Genomic DNA, 15,619 nt, shown 5'->3' with positions numbered 1-15,619 from the left:
ACATGTTCTCACTTACATGTGGGAGCCAATAAAAATAAATAAATAAACAAACAAACAAATGAATTTTAAAAGATACAACAATCACAATAATTCCTTGAACTTTTTAAGGGACGAGAACACAAGTGAGGTTGCCAGGGGTGGGAAACGGGGAGAGGGAGGGGTGAAGGGAGGAACCGGTAAAGGGCCATGAAAATTGATTACATTGTATAATGGTAAATTTAAAAAACAATAAAAATCTTTTTTCAATATTTTGTTCTCCTTTATTAACTATATATTTGTTATAAAACAATTAATGATTATAATGAAATATTCAAAATAAACAAAAGAATAGAAGAGAAATTAAAGTCTCTGTCCATATTACATGAATCTATAATCCTACTCTCCAGACATCTGTACTTTTATTTTCTTGTATTTACTTCCAGAAATATTAATAAGTATATTTGCCATGTGTTTATTTCTATATATATTTTTTACATTCAAGTATGGCCAATGTTTTAATGTTGATAATTTTTCAGAAAAGTGGAGGAACATGGGTAAAAAGGGTTATCTTGTTATTTTGTCTTATCGTCTTACTAGGTTAATAGGAATGAAACTACATTCTATTATATTCATATAAACTTTATCAGCCAAATTTTATATTTTTCATACTGCTTTTTTCGAAAATATCACCCTTTTGATTATCTTTAATCTTCTGTCAGCTCATCTTTTGGAATCTTGACATTTTAGTAAAATGGATATTAATCTAGCAAAATAATAATTGTATCTCTTAGTTAAGAATTATGATTTTGCTTTTTCTCTGCATGTTATTTCTTTTTCTGTGATTTTTTTCCATTTTATGTAGTCCAGTCTGTCAATTTTCCCATTTTAATTTAGTCTATTTTTTAAAAATATTAACAAATTATAATATTTCTTCTCTACTCTTCCATGATTTCATAATTATCTTTCTCTTCAAATATTGAATCAAAATTTGGAATTAGTGTGAGAAATTGGAAAAATGCTCCCCTATTCTTAACAATTTCTTCTTTTTTTATAAATGCTTTATTTTAAAGTTCGATATTATGCAATGCAATCATTTCTCATGTCCCTTTACCAATTCCTTCCCATCTCTGGAAACCTCAGTTCCATTCTCTCCTTTTGAAGGTTCAACATATTATTGTGATTGTTGTATCTTTCTGGTTTTAAGATAAATGTACATAAGATTATTAAATATGTAAGGCACCGTGTGATATTAGAAGAGTAGACACCATCTATAAAAAGAAGAGTACAAATCCCTAAAAAATAGATTGATCAGTGAGAAGTTCAAAATTATGTAAAGAGATGAACTATAATTGAAGAAAGTCAGATTTCCAAACAGGTTCTTTGAGATGCAAACAGAACCAGAGGTGAGAGGTGTGATAGCACAGAGGTCAGCATGCTACTTCAACTCAGACCCCACCCCACTACCTGTTAGTGGCATAATATTTAACAAGTCCCTTGATATTCACATATGAAATATAAATAATAAAATAGCCTACTTTTAGGGTTGCATGAAGGTTGGATAATTCAGTACATACAAAGCATAAACACAATGTGGCTATGCACTACCTGTATTCCACTGGTTACTTTCATTATGGTTATTCATACTGGCTTTCCAAGACGTATTTTCTATTTCTCAAAAATAGTAATCCAAATAGTTCATTTACCCATACTACAGCTACACAACTCTTTTAAAACATCAAGTTATTTTGCTGAGTAGCTGAAATTTTATCAGTACTGTGTATCATCCTAGTTATCTCATGGTGATTAGAAGCCAGAAATGACAGTTCCAGATATCTTTAATAAATATAAAAAATAAAATTAATAAAAAGTGGATAACATCTTGAATAAAAGGGGCCTATGGTGAGAGAAAAATACAAGTAAAGTAGGGTTTGGGTTGTGAAAAGGTTGGAATCCAGAAATACAAAAATCAGAAAAGTGAGGACATTTGGGATGAGGGAAATGAAGCCAAGTTTTAGTGGAAATGAGAAGAAAAGTGCTATATCTGGCAAATAGATCAACATGAAACCTCAAGTTAGCCAAACTCCAAATCGTAGCAGAAAAACTCGGAAAAGTAAATTGTCCTCTTAGCCGAAGGCCATGAAAAACAGGTTCTAAAGTTTGGATATGTTTTCATTGGCAAAGTATAAAATTTGGAAGCATAAAACACGAATGCAACGTTCATTAAGATTTATTTGTCACCTAACAATAAATCACTCCAAGTCATTTAATGGAATTTAGCCATCTCTGTTTTGTTTTGCTTTTACTAAATTTAGTACAATGGGGCTTTGAGCTTATCTGTAATAAAGCGCCTACCTCATTTAAGATGCCTGAGTCCCACTGAAGACGTCTGTCTCTCTGTTCCTGCAGCAGAAACTTAGTGCAGAGCATGCAAGTGGATTCACTGTGGCCCCGACAAAATAAAGACTGGCCTGCAGGCATCTCAAACAGGATTCATCAGTGGCTTCAGACTCGCTAATTCTTTTCTTAGAGAAGGATCAGAAGGTCTCATTCTCCATTTCTCCCTGTGGGAGACAGAAAAAGGTGGGGAATAAAAAATTTAAACATCTTTCCTCAGCTCTAACAGGAGCATGTTTATATTCCCAAAACAGAGAACAAGATTACTTTTGCACAGTATTTGGTACTCATTACATTCTAAATGAAATGTCTCACAATTTAATAGAACAACAACAAAAAAAATCTCACTTTGGGTGAGATACCTATGTGAGTTTTAAATCTAAAATCATGAGAATTACTAGCTCATACAGGCCAGAAATTCAGGCTGAGATTTCATAAATGTCACTATTACAAAGGGCCAATCCTAGATTTCTTTAAGCAAATCCTCACAGGCCTTTGTTGAGATGCCTACTGTATGTCTATAAACAAAAAGGAAGGGCTCAAATTCAGGTATCACTTCTTTTCCTCAGTTTTTCTATTTTGTCCCTCTTCTTTCTTTATTTTGTCACTTCCTATTATTTGAAAAGAAAAAGTAGGAACTTTATTAACATGATGACTCATAAATAAAATAAAATGATTAATATGATTTCCAAATGCAGTGACTGAGACACTCATCATGGCCTTCAAAGCTCCCTACCTCAGTGCCATTACTTGCATTCCACTTGTCCTCTCAGGGCTTCTGCTCATTCATTCTCCACCATGCCTAACCCTTTCTGTCTCTCACGAATACACCTAGACAGTCTCATTGCCTGAATTTTCCATATGTCACAGTGGCTGAATAACTCTTCTGCTCTAACCTCCACTCTCCATTTCTACCTGTGCACACCCAGTTCAAATATCATCTCCTCAACAGAGCCTTCCCAGATTTCCCCAGTCAAATAATTTTCTTGCTAATTGCTTTCCACTGTTAAAGTGTGTTTATTGAATCACGTAATCCCTAACTGTATCTTTCTCTCATTTTTGCTCCAACATATTTTGTTCACTTGATTTTACAATACCTTGTAAGGCAAACTTGCATGGTTCTGCTTTGTACACTTCAGGCTAAGCTTGGAGATAGTTTAGCAGAGAGCGGTCAGAGAGGATCTAGCACTGGAACCCAAGCCCTCATGCTCCACAGCAATCTCTCTCTAACCCTCCACCCCACACAAAGCGTCAGTCTCCAAACATCCAGGTGGAGTCAACATAAAGCCAAGAAACCATAACAGGTGAGGAAGGAAACCACTGACATGCTCACGACATGTTCTGACTATCAAATGGATGCAATCTTCAGGATGGGTCAAAGACATCAGCATTTTAAATGTATATTTGAAAAATAACAAATGAGGAGGAGATACAAAGGTTAGAATGATGTCAGAGGCAAAAGGGAAAAAAATAAGTGTCACTGTGAACAACAGTTAGAGAAGAAAGAAAAATCAGGAGATGAGACATAGAAAAACACATAGTACAAGGGCAGGCAAAAAACCACGATAGGGACAAAGAGTAGCTTCTTCTAGGATTTCACTAAAGAGTTTTGCTTCTGTCTCTTCTACTCCCCATATTACCTCTAACCCCAACCTCACAAAGAAGATGTAGTAAGCAGGGTGGTAGCAAGTCAAAGACAGCCGACATTCCTATCATCAGTATCAATGCATATCGATTGCATATCATCAGTATGCACCCCTATTCTCTTCCAGCCTTAAACTTTGCAAATAAGAAGTCTGCAGGTATTGGATACTATACCTCCGCCCCCTTCAGTGTGTCTCCTTTTTTGATCAGAATTGGGCCTGAGACATTGCTGCATAAAGAGAAGCCAGTGTAAACTGGGGAACCCCTCAACACTGGAATCTTTTCATCACTGATGGAAATACATTCCTGAAACTTCAGGTTTCTCGGGAGATGAAGATGACGATGACAGCAATTGCGCTAAAACCTGGTCCCACGTGGGAGGCAAGTGAAGGGTTATAGTTCAGTTGGGCTCGAAAACTTACCTTTTTTCTTCTAAAAAAAAAAGAAGAAGAAAAGAAAGAAAAGGAGAGATGACATCCAATAAGGAACTCACAATTTTCTCTTTTTCAACTCTGATTTACTTTGAACCTGACTCACATGAAGTGTGTCTGCAGCATGTAAATTGTACTTTAAATTTACCCAGTCTCACTTTCTGTTGCAGAAGCTATGGGGAAAGCAGATGCTCCACAAACAGCCAACCTTTCCCAGAAGGCCTGATTTAGACTCTAAATCTGAAATATCAGCAGGATGTTTCTTACTTCTGCTTCTAGAACTTTCTAGAACAAAAAGAAAATATCCCCACTAGTCTGTGTAGAAATATCTTTAAAGTCAGTTCTATTACCCCAAAACATTCCCTGGCAGTATATGTGAACTAAACATTTATTTTTCCTTCACCAAATATTTATGGAGATTTCATAAAAGTTCACAAATACCCAGCCTCTGGAGGGACAAAGACTTTCCACAAACCCTGAAGAACCTGTTGAATGAACTACTTAACACAGTGAATCCAGGACCATGGCAAACCATGGGGCCAATTAATCCCAGACAAGGTTGACAATAAGAAGATTCTGTCCTCAGAACTCACCTCTCCTAAGGGACACCTCACGTTTTGGTTACCAAGTGTTCCACTTAAGCTCAGACTCAAAGTCACATTGAGATGTATATTGCTAAAAGTTACCAAATGTTTTCTCCTTTAAGCCAAATCTTTTCTGACTGGCAGGCAAAGCTCTGAGCCCAGGTAAAGTTTCAGATAGATATTATATAATTGAATTCCAGCTCCATCATTTGTGGTTCTGTGATGTTAAGCAATTTTCTTAACTTTTCCTAGTTTTCTATTCTGGAAAATGTTACTATTAAATATTATAATTATCATTAATCCTAATGATACTGATAAGATATATTATAACATAAATAATTACAATGAAAACTACTAATTAAAATTTCTATAATGTCTAAAACATTTTGAAGTCAATAAGTCAGTAAAGAAAGGAAGGAAAAAGAAAAAGGGAATGGAAAAAAATGTTTGACAAATTTTTATTTTTAAATCAACTGCTTAAGGTATAATTCACATATAATATATAGGCAGTAATTTTAAATATATAGTAGGTGAGTTTTTACAAATGTATACATCCATGTAACTACCACTACAATAGCAGGTGTTTATCAATTCATTTATGTATTCAAAGAACTATGTTTTGGCTTTGTTTGTTTCTTTACCCTCTTTTTATTATTTCATTTTATTATTTGGTTCCTTATGAAGACTATGAGGGAGAATCTGTTCCATGGCTCTTTTCTAGCTCCTAATGGTTTGCTGGCAGTCTTTGGAGCTCCTTGGCTTGTAGATGCATCACCCCAATCTCTCTGCCTTCACCTTCACACGGCATTCTCCCTGTCTCTGTGTCCAAATTTCTGCATATCTGTCTCTGTGTCCAAATCTCCCCTTTTCATAAGTACATAGATATGTTGGATTACAATTCACCCTAAAAACCTCATCTTCTTTTTATGATTGATTATATCTCTCCAGCAATACATGACTATGGCCATATATCTCAATGATAGATTTTGTTTTAACCTCATTTTACTTTATCATCTGCAAAGACCTTATTCATATTAGGTGACATTCATAGGAACTGAGGGTTAGAAATTTAGCATCTTTGGGGGGATACAATTTGACCCATAACACATACTATAGAGCCCCTAGAACTGAGGAGATGTCCTGAGGGAAAAAGTGCTGCATTATTGAGGCTCTCCAAATTTCCTTCAAAAGCTCTCCTGGTGTCTCTGCCCCCACCTCACCCTACCTCCAGCAGTGACCCTCCAACATAGCAAAGCCCAGATTCTCAACTTCCTGTCCATGCCCAGAATCAACAAATGCTACCAGGGTAAAAGCAGCCACAGAATTCAACTCACTTAATTGAAAGTCATGCCTTTTGGAGTCTCATTCCTTCCACTTTTGGTTGCCTCAGCAGGTCTCCAGTACCTCATCCAGGCAATTTCTCTATTGTATCTGGTGGCATTTTTAGTTGTCCACAGCAAGAGCATTTTTGGCCACAAGTTATTGCATCCCACCCAGGAGCAGAAGCCCATTTATGTATTTTTATTATCATTCATTTATTAATTTAAAAAGTATTTATTGGCCACTTACCATGTCCCAGGTGTTATTGCAGGCATTGGAGATTTAACAGTATACTTAAAAAAAAACCCTACCCTCAAATAAATTACATTCTAGTGCATATACAATAAACAAAATAAAGAATCAAACTGTATGACATGTTAGATAATGACAGGTGTTAAGTAGAAAAATGAAACAGAAATGGAGGAATAGAAGTCACAAAATGTTAGTGGGTGGGATCTGCAATTCTTTGAGGTAGTCAGAAAATGCATTACTAAGAAGACACATTTGAATAATCAACCAAAGGAAGTGAGGCGTTGAGAGGGTAAGCCATGCAGGTATGTGGAGGAAGAATAATAGAGACACAAAGATCAGACTTTCCAAATATCTTAGGCCGGAGTATGTCTGGGATCATGTAAAAAGTATGCATTTGTATACTGTAATGGAGTCAAAGACTTGTTAGAGTCAGGCACTAGTAGAAGGAAGCTGGAAATAATGCAGATGTGGTTAAAAATGAATGGGTATGAAACTGAGTTTATAAAAGATTTAAACTAATGGTGATGACAAGGTCTAAGGTATGACCATGGGAGTAACCAGCTGAGACAGATTAAAGGACATGATTCCTGGATGGTCAAGTGGTCAATTTAAGAGTCTGTATGTTGGAAGGATTATCTATGTAGATATGAAAATAACTAAGAAGTATGGCAGAATCATGTTGAGTGACAGTGAGCAAGGAGCTAACCCCTTCAAGAAATAAAGGGTAATGACCCCAAAAGCAGCATATACTTTTAAAAGGAGGAGTTGAGTCTGCCAAGTCAGATTGAGACTAAAAGCTAGGGAAAATCATGGACAGTAGAAGAGATATAAACCAGAAGTAATAATGAAAGAGGTGGGAGACAGAAACTGAGGTGGAAATGGCATAGAAGATGTGTCTAAATTTGAATGATCTATTTATTGATAATTGTTCAAATAGAATTGTTCTCACTTGGATAGACAAAGTCAAGAAAATTGAACTGTAATCCTCTTTTGCAATCTACTTTTTATGCTCTGGTACCTCTGGTTTCTATTCCTTCTGTGAGTTAGTGGGGGAAGACAGCTCACTATATGTGCAGTTTTGGTACTGGTTTTGCTAGTAATGTGGTCTTTCAAGAGTTCCCCTTGATGGTTTCTGAATAAGGGATACCCATATGGAATCTGTCTTACTCTTCCATAGCTGATTGATATGGGCTGCTCACCTCTCCCAAGAAGAATTCATCTATAGGGAGAACTGGGCCAATCAGATTTTATCTCTCAAAAATTCACTGACTCAAATTCTGTAGCAGGTGATAATGAACCCACCATAAATGATGGAGTAATGTGATAGAGGAACACCGAGAGCTGGGGTTCTAAACAAGCTCTGGTCTCTGCCTTTCTTGAATCCTGGTTGTTTATTTCATTTGAGTCAGTTAGATCAGTGTTGTAGATACAAACTTCTTTTCAAGTGAAATAGTTCGTGTAAGTTTCTGTTCCTAATCTCTAAGATATATTTTTGTCTTCCCTCCAAAAAGGTTTTTCAAAGCATGGAGTGAATGACAAGCAGTCTGATAGGTAATTTCTCTTTTCATTCTTTTTTTGATTATTAGATTCTAAGTAAGCATAAAATTCAACTCTTTAATTTTACAGGTGAGGGTACTGAGTAGCCAACTCAGAATTGATTAGTAATCTGAGGGTAAAATCATTTTCTGACCCCCACATAATGCTTTTTTCAACAGCATTATGTTACCACTTTCAAGGTAACATCCCATAAAGCTTTTGTCTAAGATCATTTTGAGTTCTTTATTCTCAACTTTTATTTTTTTAAAAAGTTTAATGTGTTATTTTTCATCAGAAAGCACTGCCAATTTGTTCCATAGTTTCCTCATGGCAGTTTTTACTTCCTTATTCCTGAGAGTATAAATCAAAGGATTGAGCAAAGGAGTTAGCATGGTGTAAAATATTGCCTACCATTTTGTCAGAGAAGAAGGTAGATGGAGGTCGTACATACACAATTATGCATGGAACAAAGAACAAAACCACAACAGCAATGTGAGATCCACTGGTGGAGAGAGCTTTCTGCCGCCCTTCAGAACTATAGTTTCTGAGAGAGAGCAAGATGACACCATAGGAGACAAGTAACAAGGAGAAGTTTATGACGCAGATAAACCCACTGTTGGCAACCACCAAAAGGACAAAGATGTGAGTGTCAGTGCAGGCAAGCTCCAGTAATGGGAACAAGTCACAGATGAAATGATCAATGACACTGGGGCCACAGAAGGGCAGCTGGAAAGTAAAGAGAATTTGTATCATGCAATGCAAGAAACCCCCTGCCCAGGCTATCCCCATCAGAATGCCACACAGCTTCCAGGTCATGATGGAAGAGTAGTGCAAAGGCTTGCAAATGGCCACGTATCAGTCATAGGCCATGGCTGTGAGGACAATCACCTCCACCCCAGCAAAGAAGTGTTCAGCAAAGAGCTGGGTCATGCAACCTTCAAAAGAGATGGTTTTCCTCTCATAGAGGGAGTCTACAATCATCTTTGGGGCAATGACAGAAGAGAAGCATGCATCCAGGAAGGACAAAAAAGCCAGAAAGAAGTACATAGGAGAGCCCAGCAGTTCAGGGCTGCTGAGGATGGTAACTACAATCAGCATGTTGTCTCCAACAGTCACAATCTAGACAAACAAAAATATAGTGAATACAATTTTCTGAACATTTGAATTCTGTGAAAGCCCCAGTAGGATGAACTCAGTTACAAAGCTTTGGTTTCGCGTGATTTCCAAGAAAAAAGTGAAGGCTCCAACAGTGATCATGCAGAATCTGCAATTACAATAAAAAAAATTTTCTTCAGAGCACTTTATAGTATTATAGTCATTAACAAGTTGGCACACCAATATGCAAAATTATCTTGAATGCTTCTTTTATCATTGAGAATACAAAATTAGAAACTTGTTGAAGGCAGTAGCGGGAAGTCAGGCAGAATGGAGATAGAGATAAATTATTGAATACTTTAAAACAGCCAGAGTTTCAATATGAGGAAAAGGAAGCACCCACACATGGCAAAGAAAAGAAATAGTTTTTATCTCAAGTCCCAGTTTTGCTTAATTACTTCCTGGGGTGGATTATTGAGAAGCATTCTGAAGACACATCCAAGTTATGAGAAAGGAGGACTGTAGTTTATTTCTTATTCATGCCTGCCACTGGCATGGGATGGGAGTGACCAGCATGGTGACCAGCATGCCATTCCTGATCAGGAGACTGCCTGATCTACAAATAAAAGAAGAAATAGCAGACAATTTAAGAAGCACTTTAAAATCATGGCTCCTCCTCAAGTATTTCTTTAAAAGTCTGAACCGAATTTGGCCTTTAAATAAATTAATTCATTCTGTATAAAAGAGAAAGTTCTATGAAAAAGTGTCTAGCTCTATACTTAACTCATAGCAAGTATGTATTGTGTTGAGGTTTTTTCTTTTTAATTCATCATCTTAATATGAGAACAGAAGTTCATAAAAATAATAATGCCTACTTCAGAGTGTCATCATGATGACTACACGAAGTAATGCAAGGAAAGCAATTGCTCAGGACCTATTGCCTAGGAAACACTCTGTGTTGGGTCTTATCATGCCTATTTTATCGGTGGAGAATTCATGCCTAAGGAGACTATGCTCAAGCAAACAATAGATGCTTGATCGGGAATTTGAACACAGAACCTCTGTCTCCAACACCCAATTTCTTTCCGCTGGATCAACAGGAAAAAGAGTGGGTTTTTTCCTTTTCTAGTAAGAACTTCAGAGCAGAGGTGGCCTTCTACAGTCTCCATCCACATGTGAAGATTCAAGCCTCTGATTCCTTTGTTCATGTTTAAATGAGGCATCTTGATGAAGGAAACAGGACAAACGATGTAGAATTAGAAGGTGATGGCTCAATCACTTACATATACTAATTGAGAACCCACATAGGTAAGGAAGAGAAAAAACACACTGAATATAAGTCAGAGTCCTGAGGTTTTATTATTTGCCAATTATTTATGTATAAAATGTGTCCTGATCTGATCAAGTAAACTCTTCAAAATAAATACCTTTCAGATTTATATGAGTTTATTGTAAAGCAGAGATGTTCATATATAGCTGCTCATCTCCCAGATTATGATGAGGGTCAAATCTGAAAATGTGAAATGTTGCTCATGATACAGTGCCCTTCCCAATTGTAGTTACTATTTGTTCACTTAAAAAGCCAGCCAGCCGCCATACCTGCAGAAAGCTCTTGCATGAGTCATCCAGATAATTACTCCAACTTCATTTTTCACGGGTAGACAGAGCTTCAAAGCATGATTGTATCCTTACCTGTACATATAACTGAAATGTATCTGTCAAATTGCATATATATGTATATATGTTGTGTGTGAATATTTGCATCTATCTATGTATATATACATATATAATACATGTTTAATTAAAATAAGTGGATAAAAGAATAATGGGATTTATTGTAAGAATAAAAAATAAGCTCATTTTATGAAAGCCACTTAGAGTTAAAAGAAATAATTTTAAAAATTAACAAATTAACAAATATACCATTGTATACATTAATATCTGTTGCTTACTTTAAAACAACCATTTCCATTATGTTCTCAGTTTTATTCCTAACTGGTGTCTGCACTGTGAACTCCATGCTCAGTTACCACCTATCACCAAGAAAACAAGAATATAAAACAAACCCTATAATGTCATTGGGTCAGTAAATAACCATTTATTACAAAGTGAAGAATATCAATACATGATCTAGCAGTGGTCAGCTTAGCCTAGGCCAAAGCAGGAGAGACAATGACGTGAAGGGAATGAAAACGTCAACTCCAGACTGGTAGAGACCTGGGTTCAAATCCAGTACCTTCCACTTGTTCTATGGCAGGGAACAAGTTACTTAAAATTCTTAAAATTCTCAAATCCTCAGGTTTCACGTCTATAAATGGATACGATAAGAATGCCTATCAATAGGGTTCTTATAAGAATCAGGTAAACCAATAGACATAAAAACACTGATGCAGTAAGAAGCACAGAAGAGTGTGGTCATCAGTGTGAACAAGCTCCCAGAGCCATTGACACAGAACAGAATGACAGCAGTTTGGCATCTAATCCCTGCTTTACCATGACCAAGTCTGATAAGTGTTTCTACTCATCATTTATTTACAAATGTAAAATACTTTGTTTGATCAATCACAGTGCAGAAATGACATTTTTTGAATGAACAACACCTTTAAATGTCCTTTGTAATCCTGAATAAAGGACGGTGGCCCTCAGACTCACATGCATCCACTCCTATTTCAGGAACTTCATTGTACAATGATGACCAAGTTAGGTGGGAGGTGGAAAGGAAGACAAGGTTCTATGTTAATCTAATGATTAAATAATTGTTAATCTTCCCACTTTCTTTATCTGAGATATTCTAGGAGTAATACCATTTTGGAATTAAAATATTCTTTAGATATAAACAAACCAACCCCTTTTTTCAGATAAAAAGAATTTCCAAAATTAGTGTTAAAACTTTGCCAGTGGAGAGTATCGCATCCTCAGGATTTATGATCACAGGTTTAGGATTTTAATGATGTGAGAGGTAATTATCCTAAATGCAATGTGTCATCCTGGATTGAATCCTAGAACAGAAAGAGGACAGTAGAGGAAAATTAGCAAAATATGAATAAAATCTAGTGTTTAGTTATGGGTAATGGACCAGTGTTCATTTCATAGTTCTGACAAATACACCTATGGTGATGTAAGATGATGATATTAAGGGAAACCAAGTGAGTAGTGCACAGGAATTGTATATTCTGTATACTCTCATAGTACCTTTTCTGCTAATATAAAATTACTCCAAATAAAAGTTAATTTACAAGAAAAAAATTTTTTTCAGTTTCCTCTGTCAAAAAGCTAGCAATCCCAGCTCCATCATCTAATAGCAGTGTGTCATTGAATAACCTGCTATGCCTCAGGCCCCCTGGCTTAAAAGAGTCTAATAGTTACTATGAATATATTTTGCAAAGTATAAATCACAAGGAAAATATGAAATATTGCTGTCAGCATTATTTTTAAGCAGTGCTTACATACACAAAGTCAGCTGGAAAATTGAACCAGTCATTAAAATAAAATGTGTTTTTTAAAATCATGCTATTTTTTAATGATACCCATTCTAAAATTTCAATGAAACTGCTTTTTTCATATAAACCTTTTGGAAAACATATTAGTAAATAATTCCAGAAGCATAAACATGCTTGTGTTCTTTATACTGGAAACCTCACCCCTAAAAATTTATTCTACAAGTAAAATGTGATGGGGAAGTTTTATAATGGAAATTGGTGCAGTGTCATTTATAATAGTAAAAATTGAGAAGTATCTAAAATATTCAATAATAGGAAGATGTTTATGTAAATCAGATTATTATGAATTAATATCACATGTTATGACTAAAGTACTAATTAATAATATGAGGAAATACAAAGTGAAGCATTTTTATAATATGTTAAGTGAGAAAAACAGAAAAAAAAATTGTAATAACTCTGACCATTTGTACAGGTATTTTAAATATACTTTTACAATCTAGAAGAGAACATATAAAAATAATAAAGACTTTTTATTTGCTATATATATCTTGTTATAATTACAAGAATATTTAAAATTAACATCAGATTCAAACCCCACAACACCATATTTTCCATCATCTCAATCATTCAGGAAAAGGATGTGAGGTCTGGGGATAATTTATTTGCATAGGTGGAACTAACATGCTAACATAGCACAGAATCTTATATTAAAAATTTTAAAGTATTGCATACTTTCCATAAATGGCCATACCATAAGCCCAGCCCTCCCCATGCTCTATGCACTTAATTTTGTATCAGTTTATAATTCACATTCTCCTATAGGTAGCATCTTATCTGTCCATGTTTCTCCTTATATTTCCATGGTCATTCCTTTCTTAGTAGCCATGGCCTTTAATATGCTGCAGCTGCACCTGAGATTGCTCAGGGCCCCCTCCCAGCATGAATTGTGTAGTCCGTGGCGTCTCTACTGGCTGTGACCTTGGGAAAGTTGCCTTCTGTGCCCCACTGCCTACTATTTACTTCTTATTAGTTTTAGTACCAAAACTAATTCTAGCACTAATCGTTCTGAAAATAATAGAAATTCTGGTTCAACTTTAAAGTATATGTAACATCATAAACTATAAGAGGAAATAGTAATAAGGTTATCATCCTAAATAGTATTTTGTAATTATATTTTAAGAAGTAAATTTTAGATGCATTTATATGTACATATATGTACATATCAATAACATTTGCAAACACTTTCTAACTAAATATTATTATAATTTTTTTTAAAAAATTAAAATTCTACTTGTAATTATCCTCCCTGTTAAATTCTTTCAATCCACCATCTTTTTGATCTAGGATTATCATTCAGCAATAAAAGATTTCTTCCTTGGTTGTCTGACTAATCGTATTTCCTTCCCTGACAACCTAGGACATATGTTCTCTTTAGATTTCAAATCCTTCTCTCTCTCTCAATGTTGCTCTGCTGATTTCCTAATGTCTCAATTTTTATACTCTACTATTTTGAAAACTAAATAACTTCTTTCTGTTTCCACTGATGTTCTTTCTGATGGATGCTTGAGCCTTCTTTTGCTGTTGTCTTAGTGACTTAGCTCATTCTAAAGGAGAGACAAGGCCACTACAACTAGCACTAAAGCAATTCGGAGCTTCAGCCACCCAAATTCTCTTGAACAGTTCTGAGGCGGGAACCTCATTCTGTTTGACATCAAATGCACTTGTGAAAAGTTAAGTAGGCATAATTAAAATCAGAAGACCCCGCTCTGAGACTTGAGTCACTCTTTCTTACCCTAATATCCTTCCCTGTGCCGTTTGTTAGGGTGTCATTGAAGAAATAGCAAATGCCATATTTCATATCAATAAGTCTGTAAATGCCACTGTAGCACTTGAATTTACCATGCTCCTACACTAGCATTGTTCATATAGCCTCAGAGAATTTCACTTTTTAATCTAAAACATCAGGATGGAGAGAACATTAGAGGATAAGTGATAAATGAGGCTATATCTAGAAAGAACAAATAAAATGCTATTGCAGAGGCAGGACAAAAGTGTCCACTTGTTGCATTTCTAGTTATCTGGATTTATTGAAGATGGAAAGCTGGAGATAGGTCTAATTTCATTAGACTTCAAGTAACAGGTGCTCCTAACCCTCCCCCGTAACCCTCCCCAAAGACTTTACATTCTGCTATAACAGCTGCTGTTTATTGGCACCTACTATGTGCAAAGTGCTACCACAGGGGCTCCTCATATACTATTGTATTTGCTTCCACATCCTTTGAGCTTGGTAATATTATAATCATCATTAAAAATGAGGAGTCTGAGAGCCAGAAAGGTTATGTAACTAGCCCAAGTGTTTACAGTTTTTAAGTAATAGGCCCTTGCATAGCACTAAACTTTGTAGCCTGATCACAATACTAATACTTCACCACAACACTACACCAAGATTCGAAATCCTCTCTGAAAATGCAAAAATGTCAATTATAAATCTCACCACGTAGCACTTCTTCGAAAGTTCTGGTGATGGCAATCTCCTACTCTATGGAGAAAAGTCCATTCAGTGGCTGGCCAGAACATAAAGATTGTTTCCTACTCCTCCTTCTACATCTGAGGAAGAGGGGAAGAGTATCTCTGGCAGACAAGGTAGAGAATATTCCCCACTGCTTCTCAAGTGCTGTCTTCAACATGTCTCTGAAAAAAAAATAATAAAGAAGCAAAAGTTTCCTTCTTGACTTCGAACTGGAATTTAACGAGGTTTCCTAAGATGTCATGAACCTATAGAATTGCTTCTCAGTTCCCTCCAGGGTTTGCGAGTTTCCCATCGGTATGATTTTCCCAGAAACAATTTTGTGTTATTTAACTTGTTCAAGTGTTTGAAAAACTTTACGTCCCTGATTAATTAGAAGATTTTTTCTTTTTTTTTTTACTTCTGCTTTTCTAT

The 15,619-nt window shown here is 35.7% G+C and overlaps 1 pseudogene; it reads right to left on the bottom strand.

The window, feature by feature from the left end:
• Positions 1 to 8,421: 8,421 nt before the first annotated feature.
• On the bottom strand, positions 8,422 to 9,397 carry LOC134391799 (olfactory receptor 4C15-like; annotated as a pseudogene).
• Between the last annotated feature and the right edge of the window lie 6,222 nt (positions 9,398 to 15,619).

The sequence above is a fragment of the Cynocephalus volans genome, chromosome 12, assembly GCF_027409185.1.
Source record: "Cynocephalus volans isolate mCynVol1 chromosome 12, mCynVol1.pri, whole genome shotgun sequence".
NCBI lineage: Eukaryota > Metazoa > Chordata > Mammalia > Dermoptera > Cynocephalidae > Cynocephalus > Cynocephalus volans.
The sequence above is the reverse complement of the archived record's forward strand: the minus strand, read 5'-3'. Positions and strand labels throughout refer to the sequence as shown.